The 25,365-nt window shown below is 38.5% G+C and overlaps 1 pseudogene; it reads left to right on the plus strand.

The window, feature by feature from the left end:
• The first annotated feature begins 10,053 nt into the window (after positions 1-10,053).
• LOC133049690 (ubiquitin carboxyl-terminal hydrolase 10-like) overlaps positions 10,054-25,365 on the plus strand; it is a 42,961-nt pseudogene continuing 27,649 nt past the window's right edge.

The raw sequence follows: 25,365 nt of genomic DNA on the forward strand, positions 1-25,365 counted from the left end.
TTGTACAACTATTGCCTTTGAGAGCAACTGGCACAGAATAAGCATTCAATAAGGGCTTATTTTTCTTTTAAAATTTAATGAATGAGGGAGTGAGGCCTGGGGATTAGTGAAATGCCAGGATCAACACTGTCCTCAGGAGGCAGTGTAACTCAATAATGAAGTGAACAGGGACTAAATTTGGACTTCCCTGGTTCAAATCCTGACTCTGTCCATAACTAGCTGGGGGTGGGGGGGTGTTACACAAATGCTTTAATCTTTACTCACCCTTGAGCTGAGGATGATGAAATAACACCACTTATCTCACAAGTTTTGGGAAACTCAAAAAAGTTCAGTGTAACAAAAGCACACAGGATAGAGCCTAAAACACAATAAACGCTCAGTGAGCCTTAGCTCACTCTGCATAAGGAAGTGCCCAGTGCTAGCTTTGAGTGTTACAGTCCAGTAATCCTACTTCTACACTGTGTAAATTAATTAAAAGTAGAATAAGAGTAGTCACTAGTGAGTAAGATAAAAAGAGCAAATTTAAGAAGACAACTCTTGCACATCTACTGGAGTTCTGAATGGAAACAATTGTTTATTAAATACATAGTAAATGGCAGAAACCTTATGAAGTATTTAACTTAACTCCAACAATAACTCCAACAATAATTTTTAATGAATATTTTTAACACAATAATAGTTTAAAGAAGTATTTAACTTAACTCTAATAATAACTCTAACTTAACTCCAACAATTCATCTGTGAAAACCCAGTTCACATATGAAGAAAGCAAAACCAAAGAGGTCAACTAGTTAGTCAACTAACAAAGCCAATCAGTCTGAAGTTGGAAAAGCCAAATTCTAAGTTAAGGGACTGCCTTGAGAGCTCCCTCTTTTGGAAGAAAAAGAAAATTAAACTGTGATCAAGGACTTAAATACCAAAAGACACACTGTAGATTTTCAAGCAGTACATATTTTATTAAATTGTTGTTGTTGTTGTTATTCAGTTACTCAGTTGTGTCCGACTCTTTGCGACCCCATGGACTGCAGCAGACCAGGCTTCCCTGTCTTCACCATCTCCCAGAGCTGGCTGAGACTCATGTCCATTGAGCCAGGGATGCCATCCAACCATCGCATCCTCTGTCATTGCCTTCTCCTCTTGCCTTCAATCTTTCCCAGCATTAGGGTCTTTTTCTAATGAGCTGGCTCTTTGCATCAGGTGGCCAATATATTGGAGCTTCAACTTCAGATAGCACAGTAAACAACAAAATCTGTGAAAATGGGGCTTCAGGAATTGGTAAAAATTATTTCTAATGGCTCTATAACTAGTAATACAAACAAATTTTGTACATAAAAAATATATATGGATCTCTGTTCATTTCCAAGGCAAACCATTCAATATCACGGTAATCCAAGCCTATGCCCCAACCAGTAATGCTGAAGAACCTGAAGCTGAATGGTTCTATGAAGACATACAAGACCTTTAGAACTAACACCCCAAAAAAAGATGTCCTTTTCATTATAGGGGACTGGAATGCAGAAGTAGGAAGCCAAGAATCACCTGGAGTAACAGGCAAATTTGTTAGAGTACGGAATGAAGCAGGGCAAAGCCTAATAGAGTTTTGCCAAGAGAACGCACTGGTCATAGCAAACACCCTCTTCCCATAACATAAGAGAAGACTCTACACATGGACATCACCAGATGGTCGACACCAAAATCAGATTGATTATGTTCTTTGCAGCCAAAGATGGAGAAGCTCTATAAAGCCAGCAAAAACAAGACTGGGAGCTGACTGTGGCTCAGATCATGAACTGCTTATTGCCAAATTCAGACTTAAATTGGAGAAAGTAGGGAAAACCACTAGACCATTCAGGTATGACCTAAATCAAATCCTTTATGACTATACAGTGGAGGTGAGAAATAGATTTAAGGGACTAGATCTGATAGACAGAGTGCCTGATGAACTATGTATGGAGGTTCATGAATTGTACAGGAGACAGGGATCAAGGTCATCCCCATGGAAAAGAAATGCAAAAAGGCAAAATGGTTGTCTGAGGTGGCCTTCCAAATAGCTGTGAAAAGAAGAGAAGTGAAAAGCAAAGGAGAAAAGGAAATATATTCCCGTTTGAACGCAGAGTTCCAAAGAATAGCATGGAGAAATAAGAAAGGCTTCCTCACTGATCAATGCAAAGAAATAGAGGAAAACAACAGAATGGGAAAGACTAGAGATGTCTTCAAGAAAATTAGAGATACCAAGGGAACATTTCATGCAAAGATGGATTCGATAAAAGACAGAAATGGTATGGACCTAACAGAAGCAGAAGATATTGAGAAGAGGTGGCAAGAATACACAGAAGAACTGTACAAAAAAGATCTTCCTGGCCCAGATAATCACAATGGTGTGATCACTCACCTAGAGCCAGACATCCTGGAATGTGAAGTCAAGTGAGCCTTAGAAAGCATCAATACGAACAAAGCTACTGGAGGTGATGGAATTCCACTTGAGCTATTTCACATCCTGAAAGATGATGCTGTGAAAGTGCTGCACTCAATATGCCAGCATATTTGGAAAACTCAGCAGTGGCCACAGGACTGGAAAAGGTCAGTTTTCATTCCAATCCCAAAGAAAGGCAATCCCAAAGAATGCTCAAACTACCACACAATTGCACTCATCTCACACACTAGTAAAGTAATGCTCAAAATTCTCCAAGCCAGGCTTCAGCAATATGTGAACCGAGAACTTCCAGATGTTCAAGCTGGATTTAGAAAAGGCAGAGGAACCAGAGGTCAAATTGCCAACATCTGCTGGATCATCAAAAAAGCAAGAGAATTCCAGAAAAATATCTATTTCTGCTTTATTGACTATGCCAAAGCCTTTGACTGTGTGGCTCACAATAAACTGTGGAAAATTCTTCAAGAGACTGGAGTACCAGACCACCTGACCTGCCTCTTGAGAAACCTATATGCAGGTCAGGAAGCAACAGTTAGAACTGGACATGGAACAACAGACTGGTTCCAAATAGGAAAAGGAGTACGTCAAGGCTATATATTGTCACCCTGATTATTTAACTTATATGCAGAGTACATCATGAAAAAGGTTGGGATGAAAGAAGCACAAGCTGGAATCAAGATTGCTGGGAGAAATATCAATTACCTCAGATATGCAGATGACACCACCCTTATAGCAGAAAGTGAAGAGGAACTAAAGAGCCTCTTGATGAAAGTGAAAGAGGAGAGTGAAAAAGTTGGCTTAAAGCTCAACATTCAGAAAACTAAGATCATGGTATCCGGTCCCATCACTTCATTGCAAATAGATGGGAAAACAGTGGAAACAGAGGCTGATTTAATTTTGGGGGGCTCCAAAATCACTGCAGATGGTGATTGCAGCCATGAAATTAAAAGACGCTTACTCCTTGGAAGGAAAGTTATGACCAACCTAGAAAGCATATTAAATAGCAGAGACATTACTTTGCCAACAAAGGTCCACCTAGTCAAGGCTATGGTTTTTCCAGTGGTCATGTATGGATGTGAGAGTTGGACTGTGAAGAAAGGTGAGCGCCAAAAAATTGATGCCTTTGAACTGTGGTGTTGGAGAAGACTCCTGAGAGTCCCTTGGCCTGCAAGGAAATCCAACCAGTCCATCCTAAAGATCAGTCCTGGGTGTTCACTGGAAGGACTGATGTTGAAGCTGAAACTTCAATACTTTGGCCACCTCATGCGAAGAGCTGACTCATTGGAAAAGACCCTTATGCTGGGAGGGATTGGGGGCAGGAGGAGAAGGGGACGACAGAGGATGCAAAGGTTGGATGGCATCACCGACTCGATGGACATGAGTTTGAGTAAACTCCGGGAGTTGGTGATGGACAGGGAGGCCTGGCGTACTGCAATTCATGGGGTTGCAAAGAGTCGGACACGACTGAGTGACTGAACTGACTGAACTCCAAAGAACCTGAGTGACTAGAAGATAGAGAAGGCCAGAGACTTTTTAAAAAATTAATTATCATTGGATATAGTTGATTTACAATGTTTTGTTAGTATCTGCTGTACAGCAAAGTAAATCAGTTATCAATATACACATGTCCACTGTTTTTAAAATTCTTTTCCCATTTAGGTCATTACAGAGTATTGAGTAAAGCACCCTGTACTCTACAGTGAGTTCTTCTTAGTCATCTATTTTATATACAGTAGTGTGTATATGTCAATCCCAATGTTGTATCTTTAGAGTCCACTAGCAAGTGATTTGGAAACCCAGCACCTGTGTTTCCATGATTTTTCTTTTCAAGATTAAGCAAAATGAAACCAACACTCTTGTTATGCTTACTTACCAAGGTACTGTTAGAAAGTAGGATGTGTCCATGGCTTTACTCTATATTAGGTGCATTGTGACACACTGCTACTAATATTTACCTGTTGTGGCACCTCAGTCAGCTGTCAGTAGACTTGAGGCTGCTTGGCTATATGGGAGTGAGGCAAAACTTTAAAAACTGGTGAGTAACACCTTTTAAAAAGGACAGTTTCATGGCTCTGGCTGTCTAGCTTTGTGGTAAACATGGTACAATGACACATTAATAAAAGGGTTCTAATTAGACAGTCAGGGAAGGTGGCTTTTCTGCAGAAGTGCTGTCTGAGCTGAGATCTCAAAGTAGACAAAGTGAAAAAGGAAGATGGAATCAAAAAGAGAAACAGCATGTGCAGAAACCTAGATGCAAAATGCTTATCAACTGCTGAAAGATACCAGTGTGGCCGGAAAGAAATCTGAGTGTGGCAAACATGAGAGAGGGCTGGACTGTGTCTTGTTCTTCATGCATCCCCAGTATCTAGCTTAGAGTTCAGTTAATAGAGCTATAAAGCCGTAAGAAGGATAGAAATTAAATGATTAGTCTTCTGACAAGATGAATAAATAATACAGGTTACTATCTCTTCCTCTAAGTCAGTCCTGCAGATATTACACACACAAATAAGAGGGAGGTTGGGGATCTGAGAAACTTAAGTATGAAAAATCCCCTGGAGGAACAGCTGATGGTTAGCTACTGTTGAGTGGCAAGAACTGGAGGCCCAGTGCTGAAAATGGGAGCAGGGGTAGTGTAGGTAGGCAGGGATTCTCTGGGGTGGGGGGGGGGGGGGGGCAGGACATTGTAACAGTTAGCTCCTGGGGTTCTCCTCCAGGGAATTACAACTGAGGGGAAGAAGGAGAGGAAGTTCTGCCATCTGCCACTCTGGTGAGGTCCAGATTCCAACTCACAGGCTCTGGGCCTTGAGGACATTACCTTTCTCAACTCATTGGCGTAAAACACTAGAGCCCGCGCCTGGCTTCTCCCTTCTACCACTGTGTGATGCAAACTCCCCGTCCTCTGCTGAGAGCTCACAGGGCAAAAATAAGCCAGTCATCTGGGACTACAGTGTTTCTATAAAAGATAACAGGCTCAAACCCTATTCCAAATGACAGAAAATAAAAACAAGATCATAGACTACGACAGGTTGAATGTTCAAAACGGAACGTTTGTAAATTGTAGCAATGTTCTCTTAAGTCAGTCTCTCAAGGCAATAGAAATGAAAGCAAAAATAAATAAATGAGGCCGAATCAGACCTATAAGGTTCTGCACTGCAAAGAGAACCACAAGCAAAATGAAAAGACAATAGACAGAATGGGAGAGAACACACCTGCAAACAAGGCAACAGACAAGGGCCTAATTTCCAAAACATACAAACAGTTCCCATAGTCCAACATCCAAAAAATAAACAGCCTAACCAAAAAATGAGCAGAAGACCTAAACAGACACCCCTCTAAAGAAGACACACAGATGGTTAACAGGCACACGGAGATACTCAACATTGTCAACCATTAGAGAAAATCAGACCAAAACTACGATGAGGCACCACCTCACACTGGTCAGAATGGCCAGCACTGCAATGTCTACAAACGACAAACGCTGGAGAGGGTGTGGGGAAAGGGGAACCCCCACATCTCTAGTGGGAATGCAAACAGGCACCACCATCAGGAAAACAGCAAGGAGGCACCTCAAAAACCAGAGTTGCATATGATCCAGCAATTCCGCTGCTAGAAACATATCCGGAGAAAACTAACTCAAAAAGACACATGCACCCCAGTGCTCATAGCAGCACTATCCACAATAGCCAAAATGTGGACGCAACCCAAGAGTCCACCAACAGATGAATGCACAAAGATGAGGAAACACACACACGGGATGCTGCTCAGCCATAAAAAATGCCATTTGCAGCAACATGAATGAACCCAGAGGCTGTCATGCTAAGCAAATCAAACAGAGAGTGAAAGACAAATACTATAATCACTTTTGTGTGGAATCCAAAATATGATACAGATGAACTCATCCATGAAACAGAAACAGACTCACAGATAGAAAACAGACCCATGGCTACCAGAGGGAAGTGGGTAGCAGAGGGACAGATTAGGAGTCAGGGACAAGCAGACACAAACCACCGTATACAGACAGACGAATAGCAAGGCCCCCCTGCGGAGCACAGGGAACCAGACTCGACTCCTGCAATAAACCATAATGGAAAACATGAGAACAAATGCATGGAATATTTGTGGAACATGGCGGGCAACGAACTGAGGAGCATGGTTAGCTTACATGTGTTTATTGCATTGTTTTATCAGCAGCTGGCAGGGCCTAGAAGCACTAACACCTCAGTGTCTAGAACATATCTAGTACCCAAATCCTGGTTTCTTAATACTATTCTCCAGTAAAGAAACCATGACTTCTTGGATAAATGGCTAACTTTGGGACAGAAAAGATATAAGATGAACCTGGAGCATCTTGTGGAGCCAGAAAGTGAGAAGTGCTTAAAACAACCACCTCACAATGATGGGGGCATATCAAAGGAACACAAGAGCCAATTGTGAGAGCTCCTAATAGCCAAAGAGGCAACACTTTGAGCAAAATGAAGTATTATTGGATTATTTCCCAAAGCATAAAATGAACAGCTGTAAGTCCACAGTGGTACAAATAAATTTTAAAAATGAGGGAAGAGACTAATTTCTTTCTATAGAATTTCAATTAACTGATATAACATTCCACCCTCAAGAATACCACAACTCCATTCTTCTTAAGTGTGGGCTGCACACAGTGATTTCATTCCAAAGTGTACAGTGTTGTGGAGACGGGGTAAACTTTACCCCACAGGGAAAAAAACCTGTGAATAATACTTCAGCCAGGTGACCAAGGTTAACCTCAACAATAAAAAGTAATGTTGATAGTATGTACTCTTAATATGGGATGAGAATAGCACTTTACCTCTTTGGTTTTCCTTGCAAAATCCCTTGGTATTTTAAGATTCCCAATCCTAATTATGAGAAAAACTCAATCCTAAGTGACAAGCTTTCTACAAAGTTTGGGACTTGGGACTCAAGCTTGGGACTCCCCTGGGGGTCTAATGATTGAGAATCCACCTGCCAGTGCAGGGGTCACGGGTCTGATGCATGATCTGGGAAGCTCCCACATGCCATGCAGGAACTGAGCTCTGGGTGCCACAACTACTGAGCCAGTGGTCTATAGCCCATGAGCCACGATCCCTGAGCCCCAGGAGCTGCAGCTACTGAAGCCCGTGTGCCTACAGCCCGTGCTCTGCAACAAGGGAAATCACTTCAATAAGAAGCCTGCGCATTGCAAGGAAGAGGAGCCTGCTCATCCCCCCACCCCCAGTCACAACTGAAGTCTGCACACAGCAATGAAGACCCACCAAATCCAAAAACAAATAAGTAAGTCTTAAAAAAAAAAAAAAAAACTCAAGCTCGTCAGAAACAAAGAAACTCTAAGAAGATGTTATAGCCAAGAGAAGCCTCAGGAGATATGATGACTAAATGTAATATCCTCAGTGGGATCCAGGTTGCTTTCTTTTAGGTGAGACACCTTTTTGCACCCCTGTGGGGCTTGCAGAATTTATTCCTCTGGGACTTATTAAAATTTGAGATATAATCCAAAATTTCAGTGCAATAATTCATTGACATTAATTTCTTTCATCCATTATCTATCTCGTGTCACAAAAGCTGTCAAACCTCTGAGGTCCCAGTGGAGGAAGGTTTTCTCACTCAGGTAAAGGCATCTGATAACCATAGACAGCCTGCCCACCTGCCTCTAACTCCTCTCTTCAAGAGGACCGAGGATGCCCTACTTCCCAGTCATCTTGGGGCCGCATCTACTGGAGTCCACAGCTGGCCCCTCTGCACATGACCAGAGCTTGACAGAGACCCTGTAGCCCATGCAGAGACCACAGGCTTTCAAAAGGAGCAGACTTACTTTTCATTGTTACCCTTCAGGCTTTTCCATGGAGAAGGAAATGGCAGCCCACTCCAGTTTCTTGCTGGAAAATCCCATGGACAGAGAAGCCTGCTGGGCTATAGTCCATGGGGTTGCAAAGAGTCGGCCATGACTGAGCGACTTCACTCACTCACTCACTCAGGCTTTTCTAAATAATTTTGTCATGTATGTATTTGCAAAAATAAATTTCTAAAAAAAAAAAAATTAAATGACCAAAGCTTAAAGAGTATGTTTGTGTATACAGTTTGACACTATAAAATGCTGATGTCCCAAACAAATCATCCCTGTTGTAGTTACTGAATTAGACAGACATTGGCTTCAAAGAATATGGCATTTGTAGCTTTTAAGATTGATTTTTTGATTATTAGACTTAGACTTCACACAATCTCATTACTAATTATCTTAATAATTTTAATTTCTATGCAACCTCATTCTGTTAGTATTAAAGTCTAACTAGCCTTTTAGAATCTGATCCCAATTTTATATATTTCTTTGCATGTCTCCTTAAGTTTCAATTGGAGAAGGAAATGGCAACCCACTCCAGTACTCTTACCTGGAGAATCCCATGGATGGAGGAGCCTGGTGGGCTACAGTCCATGGGGTCGCAAAGAGTCAGACACGACTGAGCAACTTCACTTTCACTTTAAGTTTCAATAATGAATTTTGTGGCAGACTGAATAAGCGTGTCCCAAAATATGCCCATGTCCTAATCCTCAGAAGAATTTTTGTGTGTTACCTTATTTGGCAAAAGGGACTTTGCATGTGATTAATTAAGAATATTAAGATGAAAGACGGATTATCTAGGTGGACCCGGTATAATCACAAAGGTCCTAGTATAAGGAAGACAGGATAGTCAGAGAAGGAGATGTGAGGACAAAAGAATAGGTGCTAGTGATGATTTCATAAAGGAAATCAGTCCTGAATATTCACTGGAAGGATTGATGCTGAAGCTGAAACTCCAGGACTTTGGTCACCTGATGTGAAGAACTGACTCATTGGGAAAGACCCTGATGCTGGGAGAAAGATTGAAGGCGGGAGGAGAAGGGGACAACAGAGGATGAAATGGTTGGATGGCATCACCAACTCCTTGGACATGAGTTTGAGTAGGGAGTCGGTGATGGACAGGGAAGCCTGGCGTGCTGCAGTCCATGGGGTCGCAGGGAGTCGGCCACAACTGAGCAACTGAACTGAACTGAACTGAAGAGTGATATAGCCCCAAGCCAAGGAATACAGACAGTCTCAAGAAGCTGGAAAGGCAAGGAACAGATTTTGCTGACATCTTGATTTCTCACATGTAGCTAGCTCTAGGAGACTCATTTCAGACTTCTGACCACCAGAACTATAGGATAATAAGTCTACGTTATTTTAAGTCCCTAAGTTTGTGGTGACTTCTCACTCTAGCAATAGGAAACTAGTACAAACGCTTTGTTTCCAGTTCTTTTAAAATTGTAAATTGGTGAACAGGTATGTGGATAATTGTAAAATCTAAAGATATACAACATAATAAAGATTTTACTATAAGCAAGCAGTTTATCCACAAAATTCAAGGGCATTATATCAGGAAGAAACAATCAACAAAATTAATTACATCAACAACAAATTTGTAAGCAATGAATGTTTATCTTAGAAGTAAAAGCTCATTATTACAATTAAGTTTGATATTTACTGACATAAGCTAGGTGCCAATCAAAGTCTGAGGCCCAGGTGAGTTAATCCAGGTCTACGGAGCTGAGCAGAGACCAAGAGCAGAATATCAGCCACGAGGCCGTGATGGATGAGGGAGCGTTTCCGGAGGCAGAGCACGGAGGGTGTCCAGCACGCAGCAGAGTGCTCAGTGGAGGGGACCTGTTGGTAAGGAGAGGACCCGCGCCCACCCCTGTGGGTAAGGTGGAGTCCTTAGGATTTTCCCAGACACCTGGGATAGGCACAGTGATTTGCCCCGTCGAATTCATGGCTTCATCCTTCAGCTGTAACTCAGTAATCTGCAGAAGGCAAGTAGGTTTTTCCCATTCAGAACTACAGTATAAGAATAATTGATCTCCACAATGGCCATAAAGTCAGTACAAAAAGAAGTGTATGAGTAATCAGAACATGGTTTTATAAAAGAATGAAAGAATCCTAACATTTTATTTAATTGTTTGTGTCCCTTTGTTCCCTCCTTCCCCTGACTATCATTTGTTCTTGAGTTCAATAGACTGTGAAACATTTATATGAACCTATTTGACACATCTTAATTTCTTTTAACTTTCTTTACCAACAGTTTTTGTAAAAATAAGCCATAAATGTTCCATTGTATTCAGTTTAAAGCAATTTACTAGCAATTTCTCAGACATATCTTCTCTTAGAAATAAAAATGGCAAGAAAGGAGTGTTGTTAGGTAGAATTATGACTCATTTGGTAAAACAATGGACATTTGCAAAGTGCAAAATGAGTTAAATTTCATACAGACTAATCATTTCTATTTCACTGTTTTGACTTAAGTAAATATACCTAACTTTTAAAACAAAATTGAAAAAAAAATCAGCTGCCTTAAAATCAGGTTAAATGTGCTATGATTAAATGGGGTAAGTCTTTACTTCAAGAGATAATCCAGAGAAATATTTATATACACCAAAAGGTGGTTAAATCTTAACTTGTACTTATAGTGCTCAAACCCTATTATCTTCATTTTGCAATTCTCTACAGTTAGTTAAACACATGGCTCACAATATATTAAAGAATGTTGCCCAAAAATAAGAGTTAAAAAAGCTTATGATATGATCTGGAGAAGGAAATGGCAACCCACTCTAGTACTCTTGCCTGGAAAATTCCATGAATGGGGGAGCCTGGAGGGCTACAGTCCATGGGATCACAAAGAGTCAGACAAGACAGAGCGACTTTCTTTCTTTCTATTGTTCCTTTTGGAGGAGGAAATGGCAACCCACTCCAGTGTTCTTGCCTGGAGAATCCCATGGACAGAGGGGGCTGGTGGGGCTGCAGTCTATATGGGGTTGCAAAGAGTCAGACATGACTAAGCAACTAACACACACACACACATAATATGATCAGTAAATCAAATAAAGTTGACTCTAAAAATTAAAGATAATAGGAGAAAAACTATTTTGACAAAGAGATGACAAATCAAGAATGCTGAGTACTTAATGCTTTCTATGTTGTGATTTATGGGGTATTTGTACCCTATAAGTAAGGCTGAGGTTGCCGCTTGACCTTGACTGTACTTACAAATTACTCAAGGCTTTGCTCCTCCTGACTTGTCTTTGAAACAGAGAAATGTTTGTAAGTTGGGCTGCTGGGAGGTGTCTTGCTGGAGCCTTCCTCTGCCCTATGAGTTGATCTCCCTGGCACAGTGGTGGATCCAGGCATGATGGTGCAGCCTAAGCCTTGCTGTTTATGCCATCTTATCCCAGGAGAAGAACAAGTGACTCGAGATGAACCTATTGAAACTCCACCATGATCTGAAATTTCCTTCCACAATGATGATGAAACTGAGAGGAAGTGGTCTTCAGCTTCTGCTCCCTCCACCGCCCTGAAACTGCCCTGGCCAAGAGCACCAATAGCTTCAAATCGCCAGAGCTAAGTATCACTTTCCTCTTCTCTTCCTTAACTTCCCAGAAGCATTCAAAGCAGCTGAAAGCCTAGTCTCCCAGTTGACAATTTTGCCTTCTTAGCTTCGAGGACACCACACTCTACACTTCCCCCTATTACACTGGCCATTTGTTCCGAGACTTCTTGGCTGCTCTAAATTTGAGTACTCTAGGGTTATTTCCCTGAAACTTTTTTTTTTTTTCTTATATCTATGCTCTTACTCTAGAGACTCTTAAATGCTACAGATAAACACCATGTACTTGATAATGGGACCCAAATCTTTGTCTCCAAGACTATCTTTTCATTTTTACCTAGTTGATGTCTCTCTCAGATGTCTTTGGAATCTCAGACCGACCACGATGAAACATACTTTGTGATTCTCACACTGTATGCATCCCCCAACCTAAACTATCTGCTTCCCTCTCAGTTTTCTCCACCCAAGGAAACACCACCCTCAACCCAGACCTAGCTGGTAGCATGAAAAATATAGCCATCATCCATAATGGCTATTATTCTCTTGGCTTCCGAATCAACAAGACTTGTCAATCTACCTCCAAAACATACCCCAAACCCACTCCCTTCTCTCTAAATCCATTTCAATTCAGTCAGTTCAGGTGCTCAGTCACGTCTGACTCTTTGCAGCCCCATGGACTGCAGCATGCTGCCTCCATTATTATCCTAATTCCAATATCACCCTCAATATCACCCTCCAATATCAGGACACTCTCATCTCTTACCTGGGCCACTGTAGTACCTTCTCACTGGTCATTCCACACCTCCTCTGTGTTCAGTCACTTCTTGCCACAGCATCATCTGGCTTCTTGTCATTCAGATTCAGTTTAAATTTTATCTCCTCAGAGGAATTTTCCACACCCAGTCATCCCATCCAGCTTTAAACTTTTCTCTTTCTTTCTTGCTCTCGCCTTAACTTAGCGACTCAAAATAGGAGCCTGTGCTCCATGTCTTGCTCACCATGTGCCTGTAACATCTAGTACAGAATATTGACTTGATAAAACTTTGAAGGAATGACTATGCTCCCTAAAGCTTCTCTAAGTTTAAATCTCTTTAAATCATAAACCTCTGCGTATTTCACAGTAGCTCTCTATGCTTCCAAACCAAGTCACTAGCCTTGTCTCCATCATAATTTCATTGCCCTGTTTCTAAGATGCTCCCAAGTTCACAAAACTGAGGTCTCTATCTTTCACTTACTGATTTGAAACGTTCTTTATACATCAGAATATTACCTTCTGTCAATCAAATTGCATTTTTTTCCAATTTTGTTATTGATATTTTAAATTTGTCAATGAGTTTTGATGTTTTTAATCTGTTTGTTACTGTATAAATGTTTATGTTACTGTCTTTAATGTTGTGCTTAGAAATATTTTTTCTTACCAAAGATTATATGAATATTGATTTATTGCTCTCTGGTATTGTTTTGCAACTTGTTGCACTTAATTCTTAATTCCTATGGAAATTGTTTCATTGTCAGGTGGGAGGTAAGGATTCAATTTTATTTTTTTCCAAATGATAAACCAGTTGTTCCAATACCAGTTATTCATAAGTCCATCCTTTTGCCAGCAATGGGAACTTGAGGCAGATTGTGTGGTAATTAAAAGAATGACTCTGAGTTCAGAGACCATGGATTAAAACCAGGCTGATCCTATTATGTACATGTTGTCTATTATTTCTAAAGCTCAATTTCTTCGTCTGCAAAAATAGAGTAATAGTAATAACTACCTCAAAGAGTTGTGGTGCAAATATTGTGAAATACTCAGCATGATTCATGGGACATGGAAGCTACATTACTCTTCTTGTTAATGTTGGTATTATTATTCTTATATTTACCTTTTTAATATCTGGTAGGGTAACTCCCCATGACCATTTTTTTCTTAACTTTTTTTCTTAATCTAACCTTTCAACTTCAAATGGAATTTTGGTTTAAATTGTATTGAGTATTTAGATTATATTACCTATATAATCACCACATATGTAACATACAGTCTTCCCATCCAGGAACACAATGTATCTGTCTTTTTTCATGTCTATTTTAAAGAGCTGTGCTTTCTCTTTCTTTTTTCATTCTTATTAACCTTATTTATAGACAATTTATATATTTTTATTGTTATTTTAAATGGAATCTCTTTTGTCACTATGTTGTCTATTTCATTAGTTGTATTTAAAACTCTATCATTATTTAAAGACTTTTTTCTGAATTTGTAGTCATGACCTCTCTTTACTAATATTTATTTCTCTTTTTCTCTCTTTTTTCATTGGTCAGACTTTATGATGTTTGCCTGTATCACTGACCTTTTAAAGATGTTATATATCAACTCTATTTTTGTTTTGTCTATCTTACTGTTCCTATTTTAATTCATTTTTTTCCTTAAAAACAATAATTCTTCCTGCTTTCTTTTTGCTTATGTTTTTGGAGTTTTTCCCCAACATTTTTGTTGTGAGTATTATTTAACTGAAATATAGCTTTGGCTATATCACATTCCCCTGGGATGTTCTCATTGTTAATTTCTAATTTGTAAGAGACTTTCATTTCTGGCAACTCTAAGCTAAAATATTTAACATGCCTGTGGAAAACAACTAAACAGTTTCTTGAAAATGTTATTGATTAAACTACTGGCATCCACATATGTTTATGTCTTGCCCACTTAATAGTTTCCGTTTTTTTCCATACACTCAAAAATAAACTCAAAATAAATTAAAGACCTAAATGTGAGACCAGACACTATACAGAACACCCTCTGACATAAATTAAGAGAAATATCTTTCTTGATCCATCTTCCAGAATAATGGAAATAAAAACAAAAATAAACAAATGGTTCCTATTTAAATTCAAAAGCTTATGCACAGCACAGGAAACAATAAACAAAATGAAAAGACAACCCACACATTGGGAGAAAATATTTGCAAATGAAGTGATTGATAAGAGATTAGTCTCCAAAATTTACAAACAGCTTATGATACTTAACAGCATCAAAACAAATAGCCCGATCAACAAATGGGCAGAAGACCCAGAAATTTCTCCAACGAAGACATACAGACAGCCAAGAGACACATGAGATAATGTTCACCATGACTAATTATTAGAGAAATGCAAATCAAAACCACAGTAAGATATCACCTCCCACAAGCCAGAATGGCTATCATCAAAAAAATCCACAAACAATAAATGCTGGAAAGGTCGTGGAGAGAAGGAAACCCTCTTACACTGTTGGTGGGAATGTAAATTGGTACAGCCACTATGAAGAACAGTATGGAGGTTCCTTAAAGAACTAAAAATAGAGCTACCATATGACCCTGCAATGACACTCTTGGGAATATATCTGGGGAAAAACATGATCCAAAAGTATATGCATGCGCCTTAATGTTCATTGCAGCACTGCTTAAAGTAGCCAAGACATAGAAGCAACCTAAATGTCCATCAACAGAAGAATGGATAAAGAAGATGTGGTACATATATGCAACAGAATATTACTCAGCCATTAAAAAGAATGAAATAATGCTGTCAGCAGCAACATGGGTGTACCTAGTGATTGTCATACTTAAGGAAGTGAGTAAGACAGAGAAGGAGAAATATCGCATGACATCCCTTATATGTGAAATCTAAAAAGAAATGATACAAATGAACTTACAAAACTTAGAGAATGAACTATGGTTGCCAGGGGGAAGGGAGAGTTAGGGAGATTGGGATGGATATGTACTCATGGTTGTATTTAAGATAGATAACCAACTAGGACCTACTATATAGCACATGGAACTCTGCTCAATGTTATGTGGCAGCCTGGATGGGAAGGGAGTGTGGGGAGTAGATGCATGTATGGCTGAGTCCCTTCCCTATTTACCTGAAATTATCATAGCATTGCTGATTGGCTATACTTCAATACAAAATACAAAGTTTAAAAAAAAGTTTCAATTTTTACTTTTAATTATCCTCTGGGAATTTATCATTTTAGATGTGTATTTGTTATCCCTTTCTGTGTAACAAACTACCACAACTCAGTGGTTTAATATGTCATTTATTTATTTAATTTATTTTTGGCCATGCCAAAAGCTACCCACTCCAGTATTCTGGCCTGGAGAATTCCATGAACTGTATAGTCCATGGGGTCGCAAAGAGTCAGACACAACTGAGCAACTTTCACTTTCACTTATGGGATCTTAATTCCCTGATCAGAGATTCAATCTGGGCCCCCGAAGTGAAAGCAATGAGTCCTAACCACTGGACCACCAGGGGATTCCCACAACACACATCTATTGTCTCAGTTTCCATAAATCAGGAGGCCAACATGGCTTAGTTGACCCTCTATTCATGGTTCCACCGGGCTAAAGTTAGGTGTCAGGCAGTCTGTGATTTCCTCTGGAATTTGGTATTCTCTTCCAAGTTTAAATGGCTTTTGGTAAATGTACTTCCTGTGGTCCTGAGGACCATCTTTCTTCCTAGTTGTCAGCTAGGAGTCATTCTCAGCTCAGACAGGCCCTTGTCAGTTTCTTGCTATGTTGTCTTCTTAGAGGGCCTCTAACTACAGAGTTTTGCTTCTTTAAGGCCAGCAGAAGACTCTCTGACATCTAAACACTTTATTTAAGTGTTCAGCTGATTAGGTCACACCCATTCAGCACAATATCCCTCCTGGCTAAAATCAACTGAGACCTTAATAACAAGTACAAATCTATTCACTCCCCCATCAGATAATCTAATCTAATCAAACTGTGATACCCATCATATTCACAGGTCCTGTCCATAATCAAGTATAGTAGATTATACAGGGTGTGTACACTGACAGAGAGGAACCTTGGGGGTCATCTTAGAATTCTACCTAATTCTTTTTGAAGTTAAGTGCAGTATCTCAATTTTTATCCAGAAAACATCCGTAACACCACTTGAATAATTTTTTTTTAGTAAGTTTCAGGTTCCACATTTATCATATATTAATTTATAACATGTGTCTATATGGCTCTATTTCTGGAATTTTATTGATTTGTATGAAGACTTTGTAATATTTTAATATCTAGTTTCAGTTCAGTCATTCAGTCATGTCTGATTCTTTGAGACCCCATGGACTGCAGGCTTCCCTGTCCATCACCAACTCCTGGAGTCTACCCAAACTCATGTCCATTGAGTCAGTGATGCCATCCAACCATCTCATCCTTTGTTGTCCCCTTCTCCCCCCACCTTCAATCTTTCCCAGCATCAGGGTCTTTTCCAGTGAGTCAGTTCTTCACATCAGGTGGCCAAAGTATTGCAGCTTCAGCTTTAGCATCAGTCCTTCCAATGAATGTTCAGGACTGATCTCCTTTAGGATGGACTGGTTGGATCTCCTTGCAGTCCCAGGGACTCTCAAGAGTCTTCTCCAACACCACAGTTTGAAAGCATCAATTCTTTGGCTCTCAGCTTTCTTTATAGTACAACTCTCACATCCATTCCTGACTACTGGAAAACCAGATAAGGTTAGTTCTGTCTCACTATTCTTTTTTAAAAAGAATTTTGATATTTTATTCTTGATTTTCTAATTTTCTATGTAAAATTTAGGAACATCTTGTCTAGAAAAAATTAATTTATTGTATTTTTATTAGGACCACATTAAATTAGCAAATCAATTTAGAGGAATCCAATTTGAATGCTAATCAAGCATACAATATGTCTTTTCATTAATTCAAGTGCTCTATATATGTCTTTCCTTTGTATTTAAATGTTTTATTCATAGAGACCTTGCAAACTTATGAAAAAAATGGGTTTGGGGTTTTAATTTTTTCCACTCTTGGCATCGTTCCAATAGTTCCAATCGGAGTTATCTCTTTTTTAAGGTTATATGAAATTCCTGTAAAATTGTCTGGACCTGGTAATGTTTTTAGAAGATCATGCTTTGACAACTGCTATATCTTTTTGAAAATTGGTCTGTTTATATATTCATTCGTTTTTATGGTAATTTATTCATTCTATCCAGGTTTTTCAATTTGTTTGCACGGAGCTAAGAGGAGTAATCTCAGAATTCTTGAATGTCCTCCCTTCTGTCATTACTTTCCTACTGTCATTTTTCAATCTATATAGTTATACTTTCCTTGTATTTTTCCTTCAGTTGACTCATTTATGTACTCAGTTATTTTCCACAAATACTGAGGTTTGGATTTATTTATCACTTCAATTTTCTGTTTTTTTTTTTAATTCATTAATTCTGCTTTTATCTTTACTAATATATCCCTCTGTGTTTCTTAAGTTTATCTGTTTTTCCTTTTCTAACTTTTAAGTTGATAGTTTAGTTCATTTCTTTTTCTTTTTTTTTTTTTTAATTTTTATTTCTTTATTTTTGGCTGCACTGGGCCCTCATCGCTGTGCATGGGCCTTCTCTAGTTGCGGTAAGCAGGGGCTACTCTCTGATTGCGCTGCATGGGCTTCTCATTGCAGTGGCTTCTCTTGTTGTGGAACACAGGCTCCAGGGTGCACCAGTCTCAGTGGTCGTGGCACACAGGTTTAGTTGTCTCTCAGCATGTGGAATCTTCCCAGACCAGGGATTGAACCCGTGTCGCTGACAATGGCAGGTGGGTTCTTAACCACTGGACCACCAGGGAAGTCCTTATTTCTTTTTTAAAGTAATGTGAATGTTTAAGGCTATGCCTTTTTTGAGCACTTACATATGATTCTCATTATCCTTATCTCTGCATTTTAGAAATTCTTCAACTTCAATGGGTAGCTATTATTTGACCCATGACTCAGGTTGTTAAGAATTATTTATATTATCAGAGGAAAGAACCATTTTATTTTTTGTTTCTAGTTTTATTTTATGGTGATCAAATACATTGATTGATGAACACACTATTGTCTAATTGTAAACAATATTCATGACTGCCTCTTAGGCATTTGAAAACAAGATGTAGTTTTTTTCATGGACAGACTTCAAGATGGATGAATTGGACTTTTTAAATAATGTTGTTTAGGTATTTTAAGATCTTAGGATCCTATAGTAATATATTTTTGGACATTTCTTTTTGCAGTTTCTATCATTTGTGCCTTATGAATGTTACTGCTAACTTGATTACTGCATAGATTTTCATAACTTTTTTATGTTCATTGTCAATTGTCCTCTTTGGCATAAAAAAGAACACTTTATATTACACCGTCTATCTTGAATTTTATTTTATTTGATACTGATGTTGCAAGACTTAATTTCAACTCTTTTGTAAATTTTACATGTGTCTTCTGCATACAGTGGAAAGTTAAGTTTTGATTTTTTATCTGAAAATGTTTTTTTCTTTTAATCGTGAGTTAACTCATTTATATATGAGCACACGATAGATGTGGTTGACCTTAGTTCTCTCATTTTTTTCTATGTAGCATTATTTGATGACAGTTGTTTTTAAAAGTCTTTACAATGTAATTTGTTTACTTTTGTGAGGATATTTTTGATTTAAGAAGACCTTGTTTTTCCTTCTCTGTTTACCATTTTAAAAACAGTATTAATTCTCTATAAGGAATGACAAGAATATTATAGTATTTTCTCATCTTGTTTCCTTTCATCCCTCTGTGCCCCACTATGTCAACACAATTATATTTTTTACTGTTTGTTAGATTTTCTTTTACTTTCAGTATTTACCTGTCAACTTGAAATAATATCCAGTGGCTTAGAGATACTGCTTGTGTTCAGTCGTTTCAGTCATGTCCAACTCTTTGTGACCCTATGGACTATAGCCCGCCAGGCTCCTCTGTCCATGTGATTTTCCAGGCAAGAATACTGGAGTGGGTTGCCATGCCCTCCACCAGGGAAACTTCCCAATCCAGGGATCAAACTTGAGTTTCTTATATCTCCTGCATTGGCACACAGGGTTCTTTACCACTAGTGCCACCTGGGAAGCCCCCAATTTTGCCTGGAAATGTCTTCAAATCATCACTTGCCTAGGCCATTCAGATCTCAGCTCAACTCTCATATTATACTGGATTTAAGTGTATCTCCTTAGCTTCTTTATTTCTAAATTGTGAGAAAATACAATTTAGATCTATTTTCTGTCTCCATAGACTCCTTATTTGTTTTAGTCTCATTATTAGTTCTGTGGTTAGAATACTTCATTCTCATTGCAAGTTCTTATGCTACTGTTTCCCTAGTCATTCTAAATTGATAAAGTTTATCTCCAATAATTTTCTCAGTAAGAGTCATATATATATGGCCACATATATATTCCCTGATGACTCAGATGTTAAAGAATCTGCCTGCAATGTGGGAGACCGAGGTTTGATCCCTGGGTCAGTAAGATCCCCTGGAAGAGGGCATGGCAACCCATTCCAGTATTCTTACCTGAAGAATCCCATGGACAGAGGAGCCTGGTGGGCTATAGCCCACTGGGACTACAAAGAGTCAGACACAAACTAAAGTGACTTAGCATGCACACACACACACACACATATATATATATATCTCCACTCTTCTTTTTCAGATTTATTTCCCATATGATTACTACAGAATATTGAATAGAGTGCCCTGTGCTATATAGTACATCTTTGTTAGCCATCTTTTTTATGAATAGTAATATGTATATGTTAATCTCAATCTCCTAATTTATCACTTGCCCTGGTGCGTGTGTGTGTGTTCAGTCCTGTCTGACTCTTTGTAACACTATGGGCTATAGCCTGCCAGGCTAAGCTCCTCTGTCCATGGAATTCTCCAGCAAGAATATTGGAGTGGGTTGTCATTTCCTCCTCCAAGGGAATCTTTCTGACTCAAGAATTGAACCTGCGTCTCTTGTGTCTCTTGCATTCTCCTGCACTGGCAGATATATTCTTTACTACTGAGCCACCTGGAAAGCCTATCACTTGCCCCTAAGTTTCCCCTTTGGTAACCATAAGTTTGATTTCGAGGTCTGTAATTTTGCTTCTTTTTTGTTAAAAAGAAGTTCATTTGTTTCCTTTTTATTAGATGCCACATGTACCATATGCCATTTGTCTTTCTTTGTCTAGTTTACTTCCCTTAGTATAATAATCTCCAGGTCCATCCATGTTGATGCAAATGGCAATATTTTTGTTTTTATGACTGAGTAATATTCAATTGTATATATGTACCATGTCTTCTTTATCCATCCCCCTGTTGATGGACATTTAGGTTGCCTCCATGTCCTGGCTACTGGAAAAAATTGTGCTGCAATGAATATTGGGATGTATGTATCTTTTCTAACTATGGTTTTCTTTGTAAATATGTCTAGGAATGGGACTACTGGGTCATACAGTATGTCAGTTTTTAGTTTATTAAAAAACCTCCATACTGCTCCCCATAGTGGTTGTACCAGTTCACATTCCCACCAACATTATAGAAGGGTTCCCTTCTCGACACACACCCTCTCCAACATTTATAGTTTATGGGTTTTTTGTTGATGACCATTTGACCATTGTGAGGTGATACCTCATTGCAGATTTTATTTGCATTTCTTTAATAATTAGCTATGTTGAGCATCTTTGCAAGTGATTTTTGGCCATCTGTATACCTTCTTTGAAGAAATGTCTATTTAGATCTTCTGCTCACTTTTTTATTGAGTTATTTACTTTTTTGATTGAGCTGCTTGAGCTGTTTGTGTATTTAAGAGATTAACCCCTTGTCTGTCACTTCATTTGCAAATATTTTCTCCGATTCTGAGAGTTTACTTTTCACTTTGTTTACAGTTTCCTCTGCAGTGCAAAAGCCTTAAAGTTTAAGTAGGTCTCATTTGCTTATTTTTGTTTTTATTTTCTTTATTCTAGGAGGTGGATCCAAAAACATACTGTGGCGATTTATGTCAGAGTGTTCTGCCTATGTTTTCTTCTAGGAGTTTTCTAGTATCTACCCTTACACTTAGGTCTTTAATCTGTTTTGAGTTTACTTTTGTGTGTGATGTTAGAACGTGCTCTAATTTCATTCTTTTATGTGTAACTGTCCAGTTTTCCCAGCACCACTCATTGAGGATCCTGTCTTTTCTTCATTGCATATTCTTGCCTCCTTTGTCAGAAATTAGTTGACCATAGGTGAGAGATTTTATTTCTGGATTTTCTATCCTATTCTATTGATCTATATTTTTGTTTTCATGCTAGTACCATACTGTTTTGATTTCTGAAACTGTGCAGTATAGAGAACATGATTCCTCCAGTTCTGTTTTTCTTTCTCAAGATTGCTTTGGATATTTGGGGTCTTTTGTGTATCCATAAAAATGTTAAATTTTTTTGTTCTATGTATGCGAAAAATGACATTGGTAATTTGATAGGGATTGTATTGAATCTATAGATTATCTTGTGTAGTATAGTCATTTTGACAATATTGATTCTTCCAATTCAAGAACATAGTATATATTTCCATGTGTTTGTGTCATCTTTCATTTCTTTCATCAACATGTTATAGTTTTCTGAGTACATGTCTTTTACCTCCTTAAGTAGGTTTATTCCTAAGTATTTTATTCTTTTTGATGCAATGACAGATGGGATTGTTTCCTTAATTGCTCTTTCTGACCTTTCTTTGTTAGTATATATAAATGTAAGAGAATTTTCTGTGTTGATTTTGTATCCTGCAAATTTACTGAATTCCTTTATGACTTCTAGTAGTTTTCTGGTAACACCTTTAGGATCTACTATGTAAAATATGTCATCTGCAAACAGTGACAGTTTTACTTCTACTCCACTTGTATTCCTTTTCTTTCTTTTTCTTCTCTGATTGCCATGGCTAGGGCTTCCAAAACTGTGTTGAATAAAAGTATGTGAGAGTGGACATACTTGTCTTGTTCCTGATCTTAGAGAAAACTATTCCAATTTTTCATCATCGAGAAGGATATTAGCTGTGGGTTTGTCATATATGGCCTTTATTATGTTGAGTGAGGTACCCTCTATGCTCACTTTCTGAAGAGTTTTTATCGTAAATGGGTGTTGAATTTTGTCAAAAACTTTTCCTGCATCTTTTGAGATGATCATATGGCTTTTGTTCTTAAATTTGTTAATGTGGCATACTACACAGATTTATTTGTATAGACTGAAAAATCCTTGTATTCTTGGGATAAATCCCACTTGATCATGGTGTAGGCTCCTTTCAATGTGTTGCTGAATTTATTTTCTAGTATTTTGTTGAGAATTTTTTGTCTATGTTCATCAGTGATATTGGCCTATAATTTTATCTTTTTTGAGTCACCTTTGTTTGGTTTTGGTGTCAGGGTGATGGTGATCTTGTAGAATGAGCTTAAGAGTACTTTTTCCTCTGCAATTTTTAAGAAGAGTTTGAGAAGGATAGGTGTTAGTTCTTTTCTAAACATTTGATAGAATTTGCCTGTGAAGCCATCGGGTCCTAGACTGTTGTTTGTGGGCATTTTTATATCACAGCTCCAATTTCAGTGCTTGTGATTAGTCTATTCATTTTTTCTATTTCTTCCTGATTCAGTCTTGAAAGGTTTTACCTTTCTAAGATTTTGTGTATTCTAGGTTGTCCATTTAATTGGCACATAGTTGCTTACAGTAGTCTTTTATGATTCTTTTACTTCTGTGGTGTTTGTTGTCACTTTTCCTTTTTTATTTCTAATTTTATTGATTTAAGCCCTCTCCCTTTTCTTCCTTGTTAAGTCTGGCTAAAGGTTTATCAATTTTGTCTATCCTTTCAAAGAATCAGTTTTATTTTTTTTTAATTGGATAGTAGTTGTTTTACAGTAATGTGTTGGTTTCTGCTGTACAATGAAGTGAATCGGCTATATGTATACATATACTCCCTCTCTCTTGGATCTCCCTTCCACTCCCTCTATCCCACTGTTGATGAGTATGTAAACAGACACAGCAATTATGGACAAAAGCATGGAGGTTCCTTCAAAAACTAAAACTAGAACTATTATATGACACAGTAATTCTACTACTGGGCTTACACCCTGAGAAAACCATAATTCAAAAAGGGACATGCACCTCGATATTCATTGCAGCACTGCTTACAATCACTAGGTCATGGAAGCAAAACGTGTCCACTGGAGAAGGGAATGGCAAACCATGTCAGTATTCTTGCCTTCAGAACACCATGAGTGGTATGAAAAGGCAAAAAGATAAGACACTGAAAGATGAACTCCCCAGGTCGGTAGGTGCCCAATATGCTACTGAAAATCAGTGGAGAAATAACTCCAGAAAAAATGAAGAGACACAGCCAAACCTAAAACAACACCCAGTTGTGGATGTGACTAGTGATAGAAGTAAAGTCCGATGCTGTAAAAAGCAATATTGCATAGGAACTTGGAATGTCAGGTCCATGAATCAAGGCAAACTGGAAGTGGTCAAACAGGAGATGGCAAGAGTGAACACTGACATTTTAGGAATCGGTGAACTAAAATGGACTGAAATGGGTGAATTTAACTCGGAGAGCCATCATGTCTACTACTGTGGGCAAGAATTCCTTAGAAGAAACGGAGTACCCATCATAGTCAACAAAACAGTCCGAAATGCAGTACTTGGATGCAATCTCAGAAATGACAGAATAATCTCTGTTCGTTTCCAAGGCAAACCATTCCACATCACAGTAATCCAAGTCTATGCCCCAATCAGTAACTCTGAAGAAGCTGAGCCTAAATAGTTTTATTAAGATCTACAAAACCTTCTAGAACTAACTCCCCAAAAAGATGTCCTTTTCATTATAGAGGACTGGAATGCAAAAGTAGGAAGTCAAGAAATACCTGAAGTAACAGGCAAATTTGGACTTGGAGTACAGAATGAAGCAGGGCAAAGGCTATTAGAGTTTTGCTGAGAAAATGCACTTACCATAACAAACACCTTCTTCCAACAACACAAGAGAAGACTCTACACATGGACATCACCAGATGGTCAATACTGAAATCAGATTGATTATATTCTTAGCAGTCAAAGATGGAGAAGATCTATACAGTCAGTAAAAACGACACCGGGAGTTGACTGTGGCTCAGATCATGAACTTCTTTGCCAAAGACAGACTTAGATTGAACAAAGCAGGGAAAACCACAAGGGCTTTTAGGTATGGCCTAAATTAAGCCTCTTACTATTATACACTGGAAGTGACAAGTAGGTTCAAGGGATTAGATCTGATAGATAGAGTGCCTGAAGAACTATGGATGAAGGTTCATGACATTGTACAGAAGGCAGTGATCAAGAGCATCCCCAAGAAAAAGAAATGAAAAAAGGCAAAATAATTGTCTGAGGAAGCCTTCCAAATAGCTATGAAAAGAAGAGAAGCAAAAAGCAAAGGAAAAAAGGAAAGAAATTCCCATTTGAATGCAGAGTTCCAAAGAATAGCAAGGAGAGATAAGAAAGTCTTCCTCACTGATCAATGCAAAGAAATAGAGGAAAACAACAGAATGGGAAAGACTAGAGATCTCTTCAAGAAAATTAGAGATACCAAGGGAATATTTCATGTAAAGATGGGCACAATAAAGGACAGAAATGGTATGGACCCAGCAAAAGCAGAAGATATTAAGAAGAGGTGGCAAGAATACACAGAAGAACTGTACAAAAAAGATCTCCGTGACCAGATAACCACGATGATGTGATCACTCACCT

Source organism: Dama dama, chromosome 30, assembly GCF_033118175.1.
Source record: "Dama dama isolate Ldn47 chromosome 30, ASM3311817v1, whole genome shotgun sequence".
In the NCBI taxonomy this organism is placed as follows: domain Eukaryota; kingdom Metazoa; phylum Chordata; class Mammalia; order Artiodactyla; family Cervidae; genus Dama; species Dama dama.